Below are 22,426 nucleotides of genomic sequence, written 5' to 3'. Positions count from 1 at the left end.
CGTTATACTCCCAACACAGCTATTTCAAACAATGGACCACACCAGTTTCTCGTCTTTCTAACAGTAAAAGGCTCTGCATTTTTTATAAAAAAAAACAAAAGCAAAGGGAGATGCATGCATAAGAGAAGATGCATGCACGTAAAGTAACAGAATAGGTAAGGTCCTTGTTATTTGGTTCTGTATCTAGTTGACAAAACAAAGGATGTGCATTTTTAATGACTGGATTGTTGCTATATGTGTTCAAGCAAGTTTAAACACTTCACAAACGGTTGTAGTTTGAAACAATAAATTAAGACATGAGTTGTTAAAAGTTGCATCCTCTGGAACATCCAAATACCACTTAGAAAAAAGTCCAAATAGCTGTATTCAATTACTCTAACTTGAGCGTTCTCACTGTGGACAACTGAGAGGAAGAAAAGTGTGTCAAATGAGGAACAAAATACCAGCAGCAGTCATCTGCAGAGCTTTGTCAGATGCACAAAATAAGTAAAAGAATAAATCTCCTTTCCCTTCCCCAGAGCAATCCTTCCTAACAACAGCAAGTAAAGAACTTTTGACAAAAATGCAGGGCCTACGTCATTTCAGTGAATTCAAGAACGTTAACTCAATTGCACCATCAAATTAAATGCCAAATTAGAAAGCTGCCTTTAAGTTACCTATAAATCTTAATTTTCAGATGGCAACCAATACCAAGAAGCAAGGGCTCTTCCTGGAGATACACCTAGCAGTGACAAAATATTTAACCACAAAAGCATTCTCTTGGTTTACAGCAAAACAGTAGGAATTCACTTTAGCAAGGACGTTAAGACCTTGCGAAGACCCACACATAAGGCAGCTATGTGCAGTATGTGATCACAGCACAGCTGCATCTTCCTTTTCATACTCCTCCATACTCAATTTTCCCCCCTGTATTTTAATAAAGAAAAGGGATGTGACTTTGCATGGAAACATACCTCCTTCAGAAACTCTTCAAACCGCTCATCTAATTCTTCTTTGGAAAATCGGTAAGCCATAATCTGCAACTGGATGTTGCCTTCCAAACAACCTCCTTAGTTCAAAAACTAAGATTTAAAATTATAATACAGTTCATTAAAAGCTTTGTTAACTTAGAGGCAGCCTAATGATCTGCTGCTTTCAGTGCTGTAAGCACTTGAACAATAATTCTGAAAAGATGGTGAGAAGATTAAGAATGTTACCTCTCATGACACACATAATCCAGTATCCTTTTATACTTTTACACCAAAGAACACTAGATGCTACTACTGAGGGTGCCAACTAAAGCGAGCGGACAATACTTAATTTCAGCCTTGCCAAAAAAGCCACACAGATTCTTCTGACATTATCTGTATTTGTAATTACAGCTTTTATTAAAACTAACAATGCAAACTTTTATTTTTTAAAAGGACAACAGATAGGTCACAGAATCACTATCTGATAGTGCTGTGGGGAAGCATCTCCCCACTGCTCATTGAAACAAGGGGGGCTTGTTCCCTCCTAGCACACAATGGAATGGAAGCAAGCATCCAGAAGCCTTTCACCCCCAAACCACTGTAATCCCTGCACCATCTGACTGCATGTGCCAGCGACTGTTCCCTGCACAAGACAAAAGCAACACCAGGAAGCGGTAGGAACAAGGTATCGACAAGTAGGGGAGCGCACAAGGGCATGGGTCTGCAGCCTTCTGCAGTCTCTGCGGGACATGAGCACTCTGGTGGGTCTGGCTCCCCCTGTAAGCACCCCCTTTCCCAGGCTGGTGCTCATCAGGATCCCTGAGCACCACCCTGGGGCTGAGCGCTCGGAGCTTGCCCCAGCCCAGAGGGGGGTTGCCCATGGCAGGAACCCTTCCTTGTGGCCAGGGAAGGAGCTGGATCTTCTCCCAGGTCTGGCATGGCTGAATTCTACATGCAGCAGGAGCATCCTGTCTCTGTTGCTAACAAGGGGATGAGGTGGGGTGTGCTTTGGAGAGCTTTTGCCATTGGCCTGCGATAAGCCTCGTGCTTGGAGGGCCGGAGGAACTTGTGGGGGGAACAGGAGGACAGACTGCCCTGCTATTTCCTGGCACCACACAAATGTTAGAGAGCCTGGTGCAGCAAGCGACCCAAACAGAGGTTTTTTGCTTGTTCGCTTTAGAAGCGCCCACTGAGAGATTTGTCCAGGTCTGGAAGCCAAAGAGAGGAACATCAATGGGAGCACTGCATCCAAAGCTGCTCTTTGGAGATTCCCAGTGCGATTACCGCACGGTTTCACCACCCAGCAAACTCTTCTGCCCCACTCCCTCACCATGAGGTCAGGCTGGGGCAAGCCACCCAGTTCAGCAAGGTTGCCTTTTAGTTTTTAAGCTTTAATACAGTTCATGGTGGTGCAGAGCCCACCCAGCAGCAAAGTGCAAGAGCCTCTGCAAAGGCACAGGTCCTTTCCATGACACAAACATACTCATGAGCTCCCTCTCACGCAAGGGCCAGCCAAAAAGCACAGAGAAAGAGGAGTCGTTGATGCTTTTCCTACCTGAGGACCTGCCTGAGGGTGGCCAGGGCTGGGTTCCTTCCCCTTGGGTGGGGACAGGACAGGTCCAGGGCTCAGAAAGGCTTGGCAAACCCAGCAGTTTTTCACCTCTCCATATGTGGTTTGCAACCCAGGGCCACCACAGGCAGGACGGAGACCAGGGCGGCTGTAGCACAGGCTGAGGACCATCTCCATGCTGTGATGGAGCTCAGTGCCCCAGACCAACCTAGAGCCTGGCACCCACACCCAACTGCCCTCCATGTTTCACCCAAAAGTTTCCCTTCAGAAGAGCACCCAAGGGACCCCCGCTGCCCAAGCAGACACCACAGCTTCCACATAGCCTCTGAGGCAACTCTCGTGGTCCCCAAGATGCTGTTACTCCAGCAAGCAGTCTGTCTGCCAAGGTCTGGGGCATTTAAGGCTCTGGAAGGGGGACACAAGCATTTCAATGAGGGGTTTACTGCCTGTCCCGCATGGCCACAGTGCCCTCTGTCCTCTCCCCAGCACTGGGATTGGGGCTGTGTTCCCACCCCAAAATCAGCACCAGGCCTGGAAGGCATTGCTGGGCTTCTGGAGAAGCAGCACAGCTGGAACATGTTATTAGTCATTCACCAGTTAGAGCCACCTGTATCATTCACAGTGAAGTCGTTGAGTTAAGGCACACAAGCCCCAGTGTACCCACAGGACAGCCGAAGGAAAACCTGCCTCCCCAGCTCCAGGCAGGAGAGCCAACGTACAAGGAGAGACACAGAACGGCTTGGGAGGGGGGCAAAAAACCTGCACAGCAACAACAACACACCCACATCAGGATTTTCTGTTCATATGCATCAAAGATGAAGTGTTGGGGCCTCCCCATCGCACTTTGCTGCTGACACGAGGCCAGGTCCTCCATCCCCCTGCAGCCTGGGTGAGTGTCCCAGCCTGAGGGAACAGCCCCAGCCTGGGAGGCAAGGAAAGGACTAAGAGCGTGCCCAGCCCACCCTCAAGTTCAGCAAATGATGACAACTGCCTTGTTTAATTTGCAGGTGAGAGGAAAATATGGCATTTCCAAGATGCACCCAGCACTACCCACAGGCCAGGATGGTAGTACCAGGTACTTCCCCAGAGCTGACTGGGGAAAGCACACCCAATACTCCTGCACAGCCCCCACACAGGCAAAAAACCTGGTGGCTTGTCATTAAAGGGCTCTGAGCCACCCTTGCTTTGAGCAGATGTTGGACCAGAGTCCTCCAAAAGTCTCTTTGTGCCTGTTGTGCTTATCAGCTGTTACAGAGAGCTGGATTCCTGCCTCTGCAAACACCTCGTGCTCTGACACAGGCTGATTCTGCTTCAGCCAGACACGATGGGAACAACTGGGGAAAGGCAGAGGGAAGGATGCCCAGGAGCACATGGAGTGAATCGGACACAGTCTCCTCTACCCCACTGATCCAGACCACGTCCACCCGCCCATTGCTCCACTTCCAGGAGCACTTTGCTCGCAGAGGTCCCCAAATCACACAGCTGCACCATTTGTCCCAGATTTCCAAGGGAGGTTCAAGACCCTCAGTAAATCCTGCAGCCCTCAGCCCCACCAGCCACAGGACAGGCGCCGTGCAGGCTCTGTCTCACAAACATCTCAGGAGCAGAGGAGCAGGGACAACTGTCCACACAGGCACATGGCCAAGAGCACAGCCACAGCTCCAGAACACAAGCCCAATCCAGATGCTTCCTTCTTAGAGCCATGGACTGGTATGAGAGGGTCTCTCCTCCCCACAATGCTCTCCTCACACAGGGGTTTGCTGGGACTGTCTGTAAACCCCTCTAAGAGACACCAGCCTTGCCAGCATCGCTCTCCATGCCACCATCAAAGCAGAGCTGCTTTCATCCCACAGATTCTTTTTTTACTGCTGCAGGGAAAGGCCTCCATGGGGTCCCCAGCTGCATCAGGCAAGAGCAGAGACCCTGCTGCTGGGAGCCATGGGCTCTCTGGACATGACGGTGTGTCCTTGGGCATGCCAGCCCCTGGGAAAGGGCAACATGTGCTCAGAGGGAGTGGGGCTGGCTCCAGCTCCTACCCAGCACTGCTCCTGCCACATTCAGGCACCAACCAAAGGAGTGATGCTGCTGCTGACCTGGGGTTCATCAGCAGAAAGCACACTGCAGAGAGCTGGGATGCCCCTCTGTTGGAGGGGTTGGACAGCTTCCCCTACAAGACATTTTGGCATAAGCAGTTGTTGCAGAGCACGTGTGCTTGGCTTCGTTTGGTTACTGGAATATAGCAGTCTGGAAGCAGAAAGTCACCCGTCAGAGCAGGAAATGCATCTTACAAGTGCAAAGAAGCCTTTTTGTTTAAGTCTCAGCTGAGACAGGATTTCTGTGGGCCAAATGTTCCCAGGTAACAAGTCCCATGTGGCTGAGAGCCATCGCTGATGCAAGATGCTGTGACAGAAATGCTGCCACCAGATCTGCATTCCCAGCAGAGAACTCGCAAGGAAAAAAACTCCAACAAACCTGACTAACCCCTCCCACACCTCTCCACACAAACTAAAGAGCAGGAGGCCAGCTGTGACAGAGAATTGGGAGAAATCAGCTCAGAGCCTAGCAGACCCCAGACTGGAGAGGAGGTAGCAGAGGGGACAAGTCTGCTTGGGGGCTCTGGCTCTCCTTTGCCCCTCAGGCACATGCCCTAAAGCACACCAGAGGTTCCCTCTGTGCTGCCACCCAGCTTCAAAACCCACTGTTTCAGCATGACACCACAGTGTGCTTTAAAATGCAGAAGGCATGCTGGTTTTAGAACTGAGCCTTTAACACACACACACACACACAGAGGCAGATTTCTGTGAAGCACCGTCCATGACTTTGAGGCCAAAACCATCGTCCTGCAGCCACTGAGGAGGAACAGCGAGATACAGCCAGGCTTCGGAGAGGCATCTGCAGCCCCTGTGAAGCAGACCACTCCTAACCCCTCACCCATGCTGCCCTCAGGCCAGGACCTGCCAACTCACCCCTTCAGCCTTCATTTGGCCGCTCAGATTTCTCTTTTTGGGCATTGGCATCAACGGGCACAAGTTATTTTGCTTTTAATCCATCAGTGTTTACACATCAAAATAAAACCCTCCCATCACTTTTCTGGCTCCCTTTAGCCTACCACAGGAGTGCTGTCCCTCCACACTATCCCACCCTCAAAACTCTGCTTTCCAGAGCATTAAAGCCCTTCAGCCCAGCCCTTGGACCGAGGCAGCCATGAGATGCCCACCCAGCAGAGTTTTCACTGTTGAAGTCACCATCTCTTCTGGAAGCCAGTGCAAATCCACAGTGCCCTTTCATAGGACCCTAATACAATTTCTGGTTACCAAGGAGATTTCCTGGTGAGAATTTCTTTAAAAATTATTTTCTCCCTCAATAAGAAGTAAGACCAGCAGGTAAATGGTTCAAGTACAAGTGTGAATTTCAGTACGTAACAACTTGCTGCCTCTCCATTGTTTGCCAGCGCTCTGAACAGAAGCTACGGAAAAAATTTGTATTCAGATTTATATAATGTCAATACCTGCTGTGTGTTTCAGGAGGGAGAGCTCCACGTGCTGGCCCTAGGCCTGCCTGCTGCATGTGAGCGCGGCGGGGTGCTCGCAGGCACCCTACCAGGCAGCACTGGCTGTAATCTCATGAGTGCATTGGCTGTGAGTGCACAGCCCCTTGTTAAAGCACAGCCACGCTGGGGGTGTGGGGGCACTGCCAAAAAATACCTTCAGCTGGGAATAACCAAAGTTGTAACCAAACCCACAGATTGATGAGGTTTCCTTGCTCGAGGGCTGTAATGCTCATCCAGACTTGGTGTAGTTATTTCCATCACACCCCAAAAGCTTCCCCAGCATTTTACCAAACGCCCTCTTGGGGCATGGGTGGAAGACCCCAGCAGCACAAGGAACACCCCAAGACCAGCTCTGGAACGGAGCACCGGCTCTTTCACTAAGGAAGCAGTCCTAAGCAAAAGCTACAAGGGATGAGCAGAGTCAAACCCTCCCTGTCCACACTTGTCCGACCCTCCACAACAGCATAAACACAACGAACGTTTAGCTAACTCCTTTATGGTTGATGTCCTTAGCTAAACATTCCAACCCCTACAATTCTGTGATCTCCCAATGGCGAGGGAAGGGATCATGACCTAGGCACGCCTGGAAAAGGCCTAGGCTGCAGCCTTCCCCAGCCGCCAGCACCTAGTGATTCCCTGAGCTGGGAGCTGTCTCTGAACTCAGTGCACAGGGGCTGCCGGTGGGTTTTGGACACAAATCTGTTCCTTTTTTTTTTTTTTTTAAAGTTTTTTGTTTCTGTCTTCCCTAGACCACCAAAGCCTGGGGCATCCCAAGGGGTGAGCAACAATGCGTGATACACAATGCACGCTCGCCTAGCACCGGTTATTACATTCTCCACTTTAAGAAGCTTATAAAATGGATGTTTTTCACATGATAAATGATAATAACTTAATTTATAATTATAATATTAATTATGACTTATTACAATAACTTCATAATAACGTAATTAAAGTGAAGAGCGCAGGCAGCCTGACATGGTGCGACATAGAGGCTGACCAGGAAGCTGCACTACTTCTGACAGCCTCAGAAACAGACGTGTGACACTCCCAACCAGAGCGTGCCTGGGTACCCATCACTGCTGGAGCTTGAGGAAAGCCCTAATGTATTGTTAAAGTGGGGTGTACATACCAACGGTGGACACTCTGCGCCATCTCACCCACAGGAATCCTTCCCAAGCCTCTCACTGCTGCTACGAGACGCAAGTGACTGAGCCCAGCAGCTTTCCCCAGGTGTTTCAGCATCCTCTAGAGGGGTTCCTCACATCTTGCTTCTTGTCCCTGTTCTCCATCCTCTCCTGAAGGGCTGAGGATGGTGCTGAGGGGAACCATGTCCAGGTCTCCTGGGAACCCTCCAAGGCCCTGTGGGACGCTGCTGAAGGCAAACAGAGAGAAACGTTACCCTCAATGGAGAAGCACACAGGAGCCTTCCCATGGATGGAAGGAAGAGCATCTTACTGTCACCACATGAACATTAGTGAGTCATTATTTAACCTTGCTGAAGCCTCAGCTTCCGTACTTCCCAATGCTGTGGGAAAGATGGGATTGATCAAAACCTTCCCTTTTCAGCATGCGCCCCAGGAACAGTGGGGTGACCCCACACCTGGTACCCCAGGGCAGCAGCTGGCAAGTGCCAGCGTGTTCTTTGCTTTGTTTTCTGGGGTTATCATCCCCTCCCAACGCACCTCTGTGCGCTTGATGCCAGAGCAGAAAGGCTCACAGAGGAGCACAGAGCCTAGGGGAGCAGGAACACATCTGATCCCAGCTGCTGTATTACACAACCACCTGATTTTGAGCACAGTCCAGATAAGGAACAACACTGTTTCACATGACCCTGAGGCTGCTCTCCTGAGCCCAGGGAAAACAAATGAGGGCTTGAAGTGTCCTGTTATTCTTCTTCCCAGAAACCTACTCAACACCCTCATGCAAATTCATCCAAGTTAGCATCAGAGACATGATACAACCCTCTGTAAAACAGGAAACATTCCCCATCTCCAACCACCAGGAAGGCCTGTGGATTTAAAGAGAGATAAAGAAAGAGATGCCAGCAGCTTTCTGAGCAGCATGTGCCAGGGGTTGTTTAAATCACAGCCCAGGCTGAGCCATGAGTACCAGAACACGGATGAGGGCTCTTGGTTACCAGCGTGCTGAGCCACAGTCAGACTGCACAGCCAGCGAGGGGCTCACTGTCCGGGTGAGAGAATCGCTGCTCTCCGTGCCAGGGGCTCCCAGGTGCCTTTGGCAGCTCCAATCAGGACTGCTTTAAAAAAGGGCGAGGGGGTGGGAAGTCTGGGGAGCATCCACATGCTGTGTCACTCAGCTCCTGGCCCGTGGCACAGTGATGCGGCAGGACGCTGCAGTTTGGATCCCTCTCCAACTTTCACAATGTCTTCCACGTCGGCTCCTGGGGATTATGTGTTATTTGGGTATTGCAGCATCCAGGGCCACACTGGGCTGTTGGGGAACAGCAGGAAGAGACACAGCCATCTCCCCCAGCTCTGGAGAGCAGGAGGCAGAGCTCTGAATTAAGTATCCCCTGTATCCTAAGACCAACACATTGCACATCCCAGGCAAAGCCAAAGATGCAGCAGCAGAGCCTGGCTCAGACACAGCCCTGCAGGCACAAGGAAGAGGTCTGTGCCCACTCCCACATCCTGGCTGCTGGCAGCACTGCACACAGCGCCAACCGCCATGTGCCAGGCACCATCACCAGCCTCCAGATGCAGCTGGGCAGGGGGCACAAGAAGCCGTCAACGATGGGGGCTGCTGCACCCAGGGCAGGACCCGCCGAGCTGCAGACCCTGGGACGTGGGGACCAGAGAGCCCAGCCCCATTTCACAGAGCCCAGTCAAACCCTTAGAGAGGCACGCTGAGGGGACAGGGAGGTCAGGCAGCAGCTGCCTGTGCAGGCGCCTTTCCCTGGGGTTAGGGAGAAGAGACAAGGAAATCCTTCAGACAGAACATCTGCCCTGCCATAGCCCTTCCCATGCAGCTGACCAGGCAGGAGATGCCACCAGCCCCAGCATCAGCACGTAGGCAATCCAGAGAAAGGCAGGAGGTCTTGCAGGAAAGAAGGGAAAGCTGGGCACACTGCTTGCTGAAACCTGTGTTAGGAAGGGCTTAAATGAACTGAAGTGAGAGCAAGGTCATTTTTGCTGGGAAAAGCACAAATTCTCCTGCACAGGACACAAATGCCATTCCCTTCACACCATGCAGAGGCCAGTCTCATCAGCCCACAGAACCAACCTTTCCCACTGTAACGTGGATGTTTCACCATGCTGAGAGGCTGCAGGTGAGCCAAACCATCCACACCGGTGGGGCCATGCACCTCTCCCTCCCCAGTGGGTCCCAGGGAGCAGCAGCCATTTGGGAAGAGGTCAGGATCCACACTGGTTTGACAGATCCCTCGGCAGACTTCAGCCTGATGCAGCAGACGTGATGCCCTGGGAAGGGAGCATTGTCCGTGGGAAGCCCAACAGCTCTTTGAGAGCCTGAGCTGTCACATCACTTCAACAACCAATTTGTTTGTTAGAAGAACACTCAGGCTGACACACACAGCCCCAGTTTAAAAACAAACAAAAAGCTAATAATTCCCTGTGGCTCTGACACAGTCAGATTCCACCCAGTCAAACCCTCTTGCTCCAGCCCTCATGTCTCCGAGGTGCTGCCATCCCACCTGAGCACCATGCAGCAGCCCAAGAGAGCATCCTGGCTGGCACTGTGGTGCCCAGGAAAGCCTCTGCACCTTGGCAGGGGCTGCTGTGTCTGGCTGCAGAGTGCCCTGTGATGGTGAGGCTGCCCCAACACCTTCCTACAGCCTGGAGACTACATAGACAGAGATGGGCCAAACCAAGTTTCAGCCATATGTGAACTGAAATCGGGTGATAAATCCAGAAGTGATACCTGAAGGCCTGTGCTGGAAGGATGGATCTCATTTCCCACTTAAGTCAAAAACATGTTGGAGAGGAAAAAAAAGAGGGGGGATTAAGTGTTCTCCTGTAACGCTCCTATGTTGTGTTTGCTTTGACAGCTGGATTAACGAGGGAGCAGGGTTTTATTACACACATGAGAAACTTAATACAAGACTAAGTTAACACAACTCTGTGTGTTACTGGAACAGGACAACACGCAGAAAGATCAGGGTCTTCTGGCTGGTAAAAGGGCAACGTCTTTCTCCTTCAGCTAGAAGAGCTTACATGAGCCATGCAGGTAAAAACAAACCACCTTGGATCCCTTCCACACACCGTCCACCCCCTCCTGCTGTGTGGAGGGACAAGCTCGTCTCTCCCGCCCACGGCAGCTTCAGCATCAGAGCTCACACAGGTTATGCTGGCACTCCAAAACCATTATGCAAACCAGGTAATAAACTCGTCCCTTTCTGCACAGCTACGAACTAGAAACCCTGGGCTTGATCTGAAAGCATTTAGATAAGGCACATTCCTAATGAGAAGGAGAAACAAGTAATTGGATGATGTGGTATTACAGCATTGCTGCCAACAGTGATGTGGAGCTGCGCAGAGGCAGGACAGCTGTCAGGTAATCCCCAGGACAAACACCAAAGAGCCTTTGCTGTTGGCTCCACTGATCTTACAAGGCACCGAACAGTGACCTAAAAAGCTGGGCCCCTTTCAGTGCAGCTCTGTCTTCCCACCGCCCTTCCAGAGAGAGAAAGGAGCAAGGGGTTAGTGGCAGTTTAACCCTCAGCAGCTCCTCCGAGAGCAGGAGCGGGTAAAGCCTCAGGCACCTATCTCCAAACTCTGCCTGGCACATGCTGCTCTGGCTCAGGCAGCAGTCAGCAGGGACGTGTGGGGTCTGGGGTTCCAGCAGCTTTGCCAGTCCAACAACAGGCATCAGTGAGGTGAGTGGTAGAAGTTTGGATCCTGGTGGCAGCAGCTCCTCGCCCCCACAATCCCCCAAGCAATGCCTGAGAGCCTGGCAGGCTCTGGTCCCTACCAGCACTTGGAGCAGCTCAGCCCCCACAAACCCCTGACTGCTCAGAACCAAACGCTGCTGTGGTAAGAGCTCTCTGGAAGTCTCCTCCATCAGCACACCGAAAGTCATCACAGACAAGATGTTTCCAACACCACCCATCCCTTTGTTTCAAAGGCTGACACTAATGTCTGGCTGATAGCTGATGTCCCCACCCCATCCACCCCTGGGAGACACCTCACGTCCCTCAGAAGGGGCCTAGCAGGCTGGCTCTGGCAGCTCCCTCACCTGCATTCCCCCAAGTAGCTCCCCAAAGCACAGGGCTGGGTGGGGGGGTTCAGCAACAACGATCCCATGCTGCTCCAGAATCGCTCCTGTATATCCATCACCCATGTGTTTGTGTTTTGAAAAACCCTTTAAGAAATATTTATGGGAAGATATTGACATGGAAAGAAATTCACCAGGGCGTTTCCTGCTTTTTGCTTTCCACTATTCCCACCCAGGCTGAAGTGCTGCACGTGGAGCGAGCGCCCGGCTGCAGCTGAAGGACTCGGCACAGGCAGCCAGGATGCTGGGCTGGATTGTACAGATGTTCCCAATGGGGCTCCTGTAGGCAGGATGGGCAGGGGGTTGCTGTGCAGGAGCCATACACCAGCCCCAAGTGACTCAGGGACGCAAGAGGGGAGCACACTGTTTGGGTCAGAGCATCCCACCAGGTTACCTGAGCTTCACTGAGCCTCTCCAGCAGCCAGAGCCTCAGCTTCCCCTTCAGTGCTTTCCTTTTAGTGCACAATAAATTCATTTTTCAATTAACAAATGTAAGTTTTAAGAAAATCCCACTTTTATGGGAAGCAGGCTTATGGCATCCAGGATGCTTCCAGGAGAGAAGCGGCTAGCTCCAAGCACCGTGCTGGAGAGCTGCTCCCACAGAGCACCCAGGGACTGACCCAGTGCCAGAGAGTTCCTGCACCGTGCTGACCATCACCTCACGCCAGCCCAGAGGCCTGAGCCTTCCCAGGCCCTTCCAGCCCTGCTCTCATCACCATCCATGAAACAGCACCTGCCACTGATAACCACATTTCATCAGCAACACCTGACAAACATGTTCCACACGGGTTGTGACACCGATGTATGTATCCAGCCGCTCCATCATTTCCATACAGGAGCTGAGCAGCGCTGAGGCAGTGGGCACCAGGGCAGCAGAAGCTGCCATAGGGAGCTCTGTAGCTTGGGAATGTTTTAAGTTCCACCCCCACCTCCCCTTTTGAAGCTGCTCTTGCTGTCTGTTGGTGTTATTCCTGTTTGTCACTCGATTGCTCCCTGTGCCTCCCAGAGAAATAATGCCTGATCACATCTCCTGAGCGCCGCCGATGAGGAGCTGTAATCCCCTCGGCATCGCCGCACAGGGCAGTTGCATAATGAGCTGGGTATATATAGCAATTGCATCCCAAGTCTTTATGTAAGAGCTCAGAGTAACACAGATGCAAAGAGAGGAAAAAATACAAAACCCAACTCAACTTCCAAGCTGGACCTGCAGGGCTTTTCTGCCTGATCACCCAGAGCGAGCCAACCGGCTTACTAGAGGAGCAGGGTTAATATTGTCCTTGCAGTTTACATAACTAGGAAAGATTACAAATTGAATGGGCAGGGGTGTGTGGAAGGGTGATTTGCTTATCTTAAAGAGGAGACTCTTCCTAGCCAGGAAGACTGGCATGGATGCTGGTGCTTTAGAATGCTCCAAGCTTTCCCACATCTCTCCTAGTCCCTTGTGTTGGTGCAAACCAATGACTGTCCTTAGATCAGACTCCTTGACATGCTTCTCTGCAGTCTCAGCCTAATGCTTGCAGCACAGAACAAGAAACCCCCAGTTGGTTCCACAAACCCAAAGTAACCACGTTCCCAAAATCAACAAGGAGGGCCCAAGGTCCAGCCTTCCAAGCATTTAAAGCCTCTGCACCTCACTGTTCCACAAGGCAGGAGAAGTGCAGAGGACAGAGGCACCCTTGGCTACAAAATCAACCACTGAGGGGATTATTTGGGATAAAACTGTATCGATTCACATCCATCCTGTATATCTTCAAACAGAATCTTTTCTGGGCTGCGATGGCTGGGGATGAGCAAGCCCACTGCGAAACAGCCTCTTCCACAGGCTGAGGTCCTGAGCTGAGGGACCTCCGAGGGCAGGAGCCTGAGAAGGAACCCCAAAATGCTCACATCCCCAGAGCTAATGATACAGTTTGGCCAAGTTACCCCATCCCCAAGCTGCAGTACAGCCACACACAGGGGCATCTGCTGTCTTCCCAAAACCCTCCTTCACCAAGCTTCAGCCTATCCCTGCGGGTGCAGCTCCAGCTGGCCTGAGACCCCCAGGATGGCCCAACCCAGCCTCCAAGGCCCGGCCTTTCTGTAAGAGCCATCTGATGGCTCCTAACCCAGGAGTGAGCACGCTTCCCATCCGCACACTGGGAGAGCTCAGCAGACCTGGTAATGCCAAGGGAAAAGGGGGCTGTATGGGAGGGGATGAGCACTGCCCCAGCACACAAAGCACCATGGGGTACTGCTCAGACAGCATGTCAGGGGTCTCCAGTCCCAGCCTCCCACCCCACAAGCTCTGTAGCATAACCAAGCATCTCCAGGATGCTCCCGTAGGCCAGGAGGGAGTTATTACATCTACTTCACATCTCTGTGCTCGTTACCTGCCCATTTCCATCCTTGAAAGAAGCTGGAGCAGTTGTACAAGATGCTTGTTACATTGGCCCAAAGAAATATGATGTGAGGGGGGTACCAACAACCCAGTGCAACAAAGCGTTGCTACCCCCCCAGTAATGCCAACCCAACTTCCCCATCCTTGAATGGAGCAGCCAGAAGCCAGGTCTCTGCACAGCTAAGTGCACCCATTCACCATTTCCTTTCCCCGCACAGGGGGTCAGGGCACAGAGTCCCACTCAGCCTCCTAGCAATCCCCTTCAGCAAGGAAACACCCAGACGACTTTACAAAACAGTAAACAAAACACCAGGAGGACTTTACAAAACACAAGAATGATTGATTTCCTGAGGGTGAAAAGGTAAAAGCTCTGGAAGGGATCCGGATACACAAAGCCCCAAGAGCGATGGCCAAGAAGCAGTCAGAACAAAGCTGGGGAGAGGATGTTGGGCTGTTGAGGTTTGGGTTTGTCATTGTTTGTTTGAAGGAGGATTAGCCCACAGGGAAATGTTTGTTTCAAACCCAGGCTTCAGCTTGGCCCTGCTCCCAAGCGGGGCTGATGCCAGCAGTTTAAGGAGAGCGGCACACCACCGGCCCCCAGCCAAGGGCAGCATCCACTGACCAGCTCTGCAGGGACACCAATGGGTAGAACATCAGAGGAAGAGACCATCACTTCCATCAGATGTAAAACCACCTGGTGAGCCAAGCGCCTCCTCCCAACAACCTTCACAGCTCACCCTACGTATCCTCAGCTGGATTCTCTCTGAGGATGGGGAACAGCATCCACCTCTCCCAGCTGGGCTCTGTGGGTTGGGCCCCTTGCGCTCAAACAGGCTGCACCTTCCTGCGCCCTGAGGACATTGTGGAGGTGAGTGTGACAGCTCACTGCCTGACAGTTCAGCTCAGCAAATCAAAGTCTGTCTGTCCCTAGGATGGAGGAGGGGGTCAATGACAGACATCTTCTGGCTCACAGGTCTATCTTCTCCAGCAGAACCCGTTTAAACAAGACAAACTCCTCCTGGCCTAACATGAAACGCTGCAGGAGGTCAGACACCAGAGTTGCATGGGAAGGAAAGTGTCCAGGTTTGAGGAAGAGCAAGAGAGGCTGCCAGGACCAGGGAGAGGGGGACCACAGCACCATGGCCTGGGTGGGAATGCTGCAATTAGTACCCCCACTAATGACCCAGGCAGACTGCTGCAGCCACACCTACCTCTCGCTGTAAAACCAGTGCTGGGAAGGGCTGTGGGGAGCCCCAAGGAAGCTACAGACACACTGGCTGGTGCTGGTGAAATCTGTTATCCCTGAGAGCAAGGGAAGGGTGCTGCTTTGTGTGTATCAGCCATGCACAAGTACACTACTTTTGTGCAACATGCATGAAGTTAAGCGTAAAGTAAGTGCAAATAAGAGCACGTTGCCAAGCAGAGGCACAAACAGTGCTCCCGCAGCTCAGAAGACATCTCCCTGTGACAGGACCAAGGTCCTGCCGCCTTGGAGACCCTTGCCCACCTCAGCCCATCCCCCAGACCAGGGGCTTTCAGCGCCAGACCCAGGAGAAGGGGATGCTGCTCAGGTATCGGCTCAGCCCACAGCTGGAGAATACAGTTCAGGAACCCCTTCTTATTGTGATGCAGGGTGCATTTAATGAGCTCCAGCAAGGGCTGCTGTACCTCAACAGGTGCTGCTGGCCACCCACACCCACAGCACAACACAGAGACCCTGCCTGGGAGGCACAAGAAAGGAACCGTGCTAGGTGTCATGGAGAGAGCATCCTTGCCCATCCAGGAACTGGAGTAGCAAGAGCAGAGGGCACAGTTTCCTAGGCAAACTGGGCATCAGCCCTGTTCCCCAAGAGGGGATGCAAGCACTCAAACCTGTGGAACATCCTCATCTTGAAGATGGGGCTGCTGTGCATTATTTGGGCTGGGGATTCTGCACTGGTGTCACCATGGCTTACAGGAAGAGCTGGAGTGCACCTGATGGATGCTGTGCTTTCAGGGGTAAGACTGGGCCACAGGATAGAGAACAGAATTTGGAGGCAGAGGGAAACCAGCTCCCAAACTGAATACCTTCTTTATTTAAGGCAGCAGGATTGCAGCCACAGGCTGTTTACAGCTGGTGAGTTTATACAACTTTAATTTTAGGGTGGTCTCACCTCGGAGGGTTTGGTCACACGCTGCCCATTAGCAAAGTCAGTCTGCCTGCTGATAAGCATCAATTCTTAAACATGTTATCTTTTGTCTTTTTAACCTTTACCAGTAACTTGGGGAGGCTGGAGGCTGCTCTGATAAGCTCCTTTTATTACTATTCCCACTGGGGACAGGAGCTCCTGACAGCGCTCCTCAGGTTTGTGGTACCACAGGCCAGCCATCTGATGGGATGCAGGCACCAGAAAGCACACGGTGCTGTGGGCACAGCCCCCAGCTCAGGAGCACAAGCCCCACACCGCAGCCAGCTCCACCCCATCCACAAGACACCAGTTTCACAAAGCTGCTTTCACACTGCCCTACTGCAGTAACCTTCCCCTGAAGGGAGCAGTTGCACCTCACGGGTCCCCAGCATCTTTCCGAACCCACAGGAGAGGGACAGATGTCTCAGCACAGGAGAAGCCCACCGGCCACATCTGGAGATGGGCACAGTGTGTTGCCCCCCTCCACAGCAGAAAAACCCTTCAGGCTGGCAGCTCCTCACCCCCTGCTCAGCCAGGACAGGGAAGGGTGTTTTCAGTATGCAGCCCCTGGCTTTATCTTGCCTTTGAGCTCTTATAGCTACAGATAAACTGTTAATAAAACAAGTTATGAGCGCAGACAAGTGTTTATCTTCCCTCAAGAGCAGTGTTTTATTGACTGACGGTATCTACAAAAGCAGGACAACAGCACAAATACTGTAAACCCCTCACAAAGATGGATATTCTTGTAAAAGCAGGTAAAAAGGCAGCTTCAGGCTGGATAACATGCAGAATTCAGAGCCAGGAAATAAGTGTGTCCTCTGAAACAACGGAAAGCAGACCCCAGCCCGTGAACCTCAGGGGCTCTCTGCTCTAGGTACCATGGGCCTTGCAAGGCAGCGACACAACATTTGAGTTGTGCCACACAACGAGCTCTGAGGGTAAGAAATATTTACCCCCAACTCAGTGATGGAGCCAGCCCTCTTTTAAACAAGCAGTTCCACAAAAGCTGGGTTTATGTAGCTCTTGGAGAGCAAACATGTCCCAACATCCTTCGGTCACCCTCCTTGGGGGTCCTCTCTGAAGGACAAAAGGCAAGCCCCTTGCCTTCCCACAACACAAATCCACCACTCTTATGTTCCTGCTTCTCCCCGGTAACCTGATTTCTGCATGTTTAAAGGTGTTTCATCCCCCTAACCCATCACACCCAGCTGAAATCGGTGGGGGGTGGCTACAAGAGGAGGGATGGGCACACAGCAGCATCATGGGGGTCCCACCTGCTCCCAAGACTCAGGGGACTGCTCATCCAGAGAGGCCTTCTCCTCTCCTCTCTCCCTGCTGCTCTGCCAGCAGGCCTGTTTCTTTCCCGTACAGCCCAGTGATAAATCCAGGCAGCCAAGCACGAGCCAGGCTGGGGGGGGGGGGGGCACAGGGGCTCCAAACTTAAGCATTTCACCCTGCAGCTCTGCAGGAACAGAGCAAACAGACATAAACCACCCAGTCACAGCTGTTCCCATGCCTGTGCCGAGACACAGGGCCCAGAGATGGTGGGGTTTGCTGAGGGTCAGGCACAGAGCACACAGCACTTGGTGGGAGATGGTGGAGTAAAACCTCACCCTCACTACCAAGGGCTGAAGCGTCACAAGGAGCAATGCCTTGGGGGACAGCACGCCTTTGGGGCTGCCTGTTGCAGAATGGCTTGAGAAGCAAGGCCATGAGCCTACGAAGCAGTTGTCCAAGCAGTCGCCTGTGTAGTTTAGGAAGACCAGGCCCCACGCCATCTTGGTGAGAACAGAAGGATCAACAACCGGTCAGCGTATTCTTGTGTATCATACAGCATGGCCACAAGATGGGGGAGCAGGAGGTGTGATAAGGATTCAGTGTTCCTGGGACTGAGAAAGAGACACAATTCCCAGGCTGCAAGATGGGTGGAGTATGTAAATGTAACCTTTAGTTAAGAGCCAATTAGAATATGACAAGTATAACACGTGGTAGGAACAGTATAAAAGGAAGTGTATACTTGCAATAAAGTTGAAGTGCTTTATCAATCACATTGATTGGCAGCATTCTTCCCTCCCGTCACAGCAGCTGCCTGCCAAGCCACAGGCTGGGGGCTCACTGCTGAGCCCCACAAAGAGGGTTCAGGCTCAGACACAGATATCTCCCCTGCCCTTAAACACAACCAGAGGGTTCAAACAGACATAGGGCAGCAGAAGGTGCTTCGTGTGAGACATTACTTTGGCCCTGGCTGACCCAGACAGGGATTCTGTCCAAAGCTTTGCTTCAGCAACAAAATAGCTGGGCCACGGGGGCCTTGTCAGCACGGTTGGTAGATAAAATGTATTTGCATTAGTTTTTTAATAAAGGCAGTGTTTGAAGTTATTTTCCTAAAGAACATGCACTGTCACACGTGCTCCTGCAAAGGCACCTTCTGCAGCACATTTCCTGATGTGGGTTTTAGCTGATCTTAGCACAGCACAGGAAAGCCCAACAGCCAAACTTAGCCTAATATCCCAGTGTGGGGATGAAAAGCACCTCTCCAGAGGTGGGGTGTGCCAGACCCCCATCAGCAGCACCCATGTGTCTGCCTGACAGCGTGGTTGATGAGGATGGAATTAAAAGAGGTAATAACACATTTGCTGGATGGGTTAAAATAAAGGAACCTGAAGAAAACCGACCACTATGTCCCTGACAGACTCCAGCAGCACCCCTCAGCTGCCCAGTAAGTGCTGGGCTCTCTGCATCTCTCCCGCAGCTGGCAAAGTCCATTTAACTGTATCTTACAAACACAGCTAGAGATAGAACCAAGAAGCCCCTGTGAGATGCTGGGGTGCTGCATGCTTTGTGGGCCAGAAGGGAAGCACTAAACCCCTTCCCTCTGCTCTCACTCTCCCCAGGGACAGGATGCTCCTGGGCTCCTTTCCCTTGGGGTGCAGGGGTCCCCACTTGATGCCATTTCCCACACCTAAAACAGACCTACACCAGGGCCTGCAAAGATGCTGGTGACCATGTATGACCCTGTTCCAGCAAGAAAAATCCTGAGTGCAGAAGCAGCTGCCCCTGTGGTGAGCCTGGTGAGCTGCCTCAAGCCCAGCAGCCCTGCTGCTGAAGTGAGAGATGAACACGGGAATTGTTGGCATCACACCTAAGGGTTGGGCTCAGTGTAACCCACAGGCATGACCAGGGGACCAGACACATCACCCAGGCTGTTCCTATCACCAGAGTACTCCTCAGAGCTCTCAGCACTGGGTACGGACTCACAAACCCAGTGCCACCACTGCAGTGCATCCCTGTGGGGCCAGCGCCAGGTCAGACCCACCAGGCCCAAAGCCCCAGGAACCCTCCCCAAAGCCTCAGGGAAAAAGCCTAAAAGAGGCTGATGCCAGTGCCAGAGGCAGCTGCTGTGGCTGTATGGTCGGGATGCCATGAGCTTGGCACCACAGCCCACACATTCCACATTCTTCCAGCACCTGAGGTGTAATCAAGCCTCGCGAGGTGTCAAAGCCTGCTGGAACAAAGCTGAACAAACACAGTGTTTGTGCACAGGGAACATCTCACAGCAGCTTTATTGGAGCTCGTGAAAGGGGCGATGCACACACAGCCCCTCCCCATGTGAGTGCAGTGCCAGACAGGCAGCAGAACGTGCTCTGACCGTGGCAGCTTTTGGCTGCACAACACTTAGTTAGCAGACAAGTTTTGCTTGGCTTGTTATGGAATAAAAGCCTCCTGTTGGCCTTTCCTGAGATAAGCCTGTAATGGGGGAGAAACGAGTTGGAAACACAGCCACAACCTGAGACATCAATTAAACCTGTAAGGCTCATTAGTGCTCCGAGGGCTGGAAGGGCTTTGCTGCCAGAGACACAGCATTCAGCACATCAAACCAGATCACTCATTGATGGTGTTTCAGGGTTTAAATCAGCAAAACCAGACCTCAGAAATCCAAATGCAAAGCAGCGAAATGTAGCACAGCTCTGGGAAACCTGGAGTGAGAAGGAGGAGATGCTGAAGGGCTTGTGAGCACGGGGATGAGCAGCAGGGAGACAATTTGGGCAGGTCTCATGGTTTTGCTACCTCCACGTTCAGGAAGATTGAATCAAGGACCATAAATGGGGACGCCAGCAGACCCCAGTCCTGTGCTTCACAGAAGCATACCTTCAGCCTTGGAAATCTGTGAGAGGCAGGAATCCCCAGGCAGACAAGTCAGGATTTCTGTGCTGAGAACTGTCCTGTGACACTCAACCCACAACCCTCCTTCACTGCTGCTCTCCAGTGCCCCCTCCAGCAGAAGGACACCTCTCCTTAACCTACCAGTGTTCCTCCAGGATGTTTTTCAGCCATGGAGGAGAAAAGAGAAGTGGGGTACAAGCCACAGTGATTAGAAACACCCAATGCTTTACCTGTTACAGTAGTGTGAGGATTGGCTTGCTCCTGGTTTTGCTGGATGTTCTGCCTTCAACTTCAAATTTTGTCTTAAGACCCAAGCAAACATCACCCCAACATTCAGCAAAGGTGGCTCAAGGTAAACCTGCCATAGCACTGCCACAGCCCCACAGACCCTCTCCCCTAGTCTCCCTTTTAACATACGCCCCTTTGTTATTCTGCTGGCACACAGCAATGCACAGCTTTAAGGGAAAGCTGTGGCAGAAGACACCTCTCCAGTTGTTCCTCATAGACCACAAACACACTTCAGGATGCCCTAGGGTTTGCAGAAGCCCCAGGACACACAGCAGCCTCCACACTGACAGCAACACACAAGGGGGCACAGTGGGGAGGGAGCTCAGAGCACCCTGGCTAGGATACATCCAGCTGCCGTTATAAGAGACCCAAAATGCCACGAACCCCTCCCCACACCACCAAGACACTGGCAAAACTAAAGCCCAGGAGGCATAAAAACCAATATAAACCAAGCCAAATCAACACAGTCCTCTCAGCACAGCGAGACAGCCCTGCTCTACCTGGCAGGATTTTAGCAGGATTCAGGAGGAAGAGCAGTTGGCACTGCTACAGGCATCAGCTGCACTAAACACACGAACACACACACCCCCCCCTAAATCATCAGCCTCTAAAAATCAAAGGCATAACTTGCATAGCCAGCTTGAGAGCCCACACACCTGGTGACCTAAGGCAGGAGGACAGAGGTTAGCAAGCCATCCAGGACAGCCCCAACCAAAGAGTGACTTCTTACCAGCCAAGGTAACAAGATGGACAAACCCGGGACATGGTGGGCATGACAGGCTTCCAGGGGTCACTGAGGCTGCAGAAGCAGAACCAGCTCCACACTCCAGACAGGACCCACTCCTTCAGGTCTGCTGAGAAGAGACTGAGAGCTTCACAAGCACAGGCCCTCCAGCACTCCCTGCCCACACCCTCACCTCTAAGCTTACCTACGCCCTCACTCCCAATTTAAGCCTTCCTAATGAGCAGCTGGGTGTGGCCCAGGTGGGTCCCATCACTCCACTCAGGGCTAAAAGTCCAATTGCACCCAGCTGTGAGCAGCTCTGACCTACCAGCTCCCTCCTGCCTTCTCAAGCGCTGGCTCTCACTGGCCATCTGGGTCCCCCCAACCTTCAGCACCCTGAGGTCCCACTTGACCCCCCCTGGGTGTCCCTGAGCAGAGTTGTGGTGTATCTCCTGCTGCCCTTCCCCACACCAGGTGAGCTCAGAAGTGTCACCTGGGAGGCAGTGAAGGAGACAGAGAAGGGCTGAGAGCCCTCTTTCTGACCAGGGGCAGCAGGGAAGGACGTGATTCCAGCTCCAGGCAGGCCTGGCTTGTGCAGGGGACAGCCCAGGGCTGACCAGCCACTCCAATCACAGCTGGACAGGCCAGGGGTGCCCGGAGCAGTGCTGAGAGCAGCTTTGCCTAAGGCCTAACTTGCAGTTTCTGGCCTTAGCGTGGGACTCTCCCCCTTTTCCTTAAAATCACCATTCTTTGTGGTGGGCACAGCTCCCTGACCTCCCCGCCACATGGGCAGGCTGCAACTCGACCAGGACCCAGCTACACAGGTGGGCAGAAAGGCTCCTTCCCCCCACAACCCAGGGGTGATAAAGCTTAGCCTCAAGTTTTTCCCCCATGAAACACAAAACCCATCAAGAAGCCTACTTATGCTGCTTCTACTCACTTCCCAATCCATCATTTGCTACAAAACACGTTGCCAAGACACTTAAATATGAAAACAGGGACTGTGGGGTATTAATTCCCACTGATGAGTGTCTTAGGGGTTAGTTTTGGTGTATTCAACTTCTGTTCCTGGCCCTCCAAAACAGGTTTCTGGGATAAAAGCTGAGTTTGGTAGGGCATGGACCAGGTTGTGTGTAACAGGATTTATTGTTTTCACCTTTCCTCGTGGTCAATATGTATTTTAGAGAATGACTGGAAAAATCAAATCAGGAATGGTTAGAGACATCTCCCTCACTGAAGAAAATAGATCTGCTGCTTGGGCACATTGCTATCTGTAAGCAGTACTGTGAGGGTTTGTGGGAGCCTTAGAACAGGGGTCTTGTGCCAAAAGCAAAGCTGCCACCCAGTTCCTCCTGCTTGCAGACCACTGGTAATAGCTGCAG

This window comes from Gallinula chloropus (genome assembly GCF_964237585.1).
Source record: "Gallinula chloropus genome assembly, chromosome: 3".
NCBI lineage: Eukaryota > Metazoa > Chordata > Aves > Gruiformes > Rallidae > Gallinula > Gallinula chloropus.
This window is presented reverse-complemented; position numbering follows the sequence as displayed.